The 1,555-nt window shown below is 38.7% G+C and overlaps 1 protein-coding gene across 3 annotated transcripts in view; it reads left to right on the forward strand.

Annotated features, from left to right (window-relative positions):
• hipk1a (homeodomain interacting protein kinase 1a) overlaps window positions 1–1,555 on the forward strand; it is a 39,036-nt gene that overhangs the window by 21,862 nt on the left and 15,619 nt on the right. The gene's annotated exons all lie outside the window — the stretch shown is intronic.

Consider the following 1,555-nt stretch of genomic DNA (forward strand, 5'->3'; position numbering starts at 1 on the left):
GTGTTTTTTCGACATTAACAGAATATCAACAAAGTTTTGCGCACATTTGTAATGGAAACACAGCTAATGATTCACAACATCCATGTGTTCTTCATGGTGCGAGCAGGTCTGATTACAGTGATGATCTGTTTACCTCTGAGCTGCACAGTGGAGCAGCGGTTACAGCTGATCAAAGTAATAATGAGGAGACCAATCATTTAAATCTTGGAGGTCCTCAGCTACAGAAGGTCTTGGTTCTTTTAATTTAGCCCTGGATGAGAGAGTCCACAGCAACATACTGCAAAACAAACAAGTTCTGATTACACAACTTCAGAATCAATCCACACATGCTAACACAGCATCTACACATACTTCTGTAAACYCAGAGTGTGACCCCACGGATTCTGCGGTGCATGTGGGTCGCATCATTCCAAGGAGAATTCACAGTGGAGTCTGAAGGAGGTCACATTTACTKTCAGGTACATAAATATTGGGACATGGACACAATTCTCAYATTTTTGGCTGTAAACACCAYGATGAATAMGTAATGAAACAAACTGCAGGCTTTCAGATTTATTTTTAAGGTATTTACATCCACACCTGGGGCCTCATGTACAAAGACTTGCKTTGATTTCTTACTGAAATGTGGCGTACGGTCAAATTTGGGTGCACCTTAGGGCTGCACAATATATCGAAAATGTATCGTCATCRCGATAATARCTTGTGCAATRTGCATATCACAACAACTGCATWAACTGCAWTAAATGGTTGACTCAAAAGTTTGCATYTATKCRTTTTGTCATTCAGATGGAAGCTTGAARTATTTCACCAATCAAMTGGAGCCCTTCATGTATTTGGTCAATTAAAAAGAAAATTCAGGCTGGAATGGAAATTAGTTTTTTTAGGTTGTTTTCTTGGCTTTGAACCCAAAGCAGAAAGATATCAACACTACGTGCTTATATGTATTTGTTCATTTATCGCAAATCATATCATCATCGCAATATTAAGCACTGTTATCGCACATCGCAGGTTTTCCTAATATTGTGCAGCCCCACCTAAGAAAAAAATGTTAGGCGCTCCGGTGCAACCAGTGCAAAAAGTTAGTCTAGAGCCCTGCTCCTGCATGTACATTCAGCAGTGCTGCACAGAAAAGCTTCCCCAATGAAACGGTTTACTGGCGTAATGTTCCGGACGTGTTCAGGCTGTTTTTACTGCCAGTATTTCGATAATGTTATTGTACAGTGGTGCCTTGAGTTACAAGTTTAATTCCTTCTGAGAAGGAGCTCTTAACTCAAATTACTTGYATGTCAAATCAGTGTTCCCCATAGAAATAAACTGAAATGCCCTTAATCTGTTCTGGACCCCCAAAAAACACTGCTATTTTTTGTTACATGTTTTTATTCAGTAAAATCATTATGAATAACAAAAATTGAATAAAAATACAAAACAGAATGTATTTTCTACAATGAACTACAGAAATTTTATTAACTAAAACACTGTAAAATGTACAGCTTCAATATGGTGCAGACTGTGGAAGTGCTGCGCTCGTACTGCTTTGCTAAGTCGACTACACGCA

Source organism: Austrofundulus limnaeus, unplaced genomic scaffold (assembly GCF_001266775.1).
Source record: "Austrofundulus limnaeus strain Quisiro unplaced genomic scaffold, Austrofundulus_limnaeus-1.0 Scaffold721, whole genome shotgun sequence".
In the NCBI taxonomy this organism is placed as follows: domain Eukaryota; kingdom Metazoa; phylum Chordata; class Actinopteri; order Cyprinodontiformes; family Rivulidae; genus Austrofundulus; species Austrofundulus limnaeus.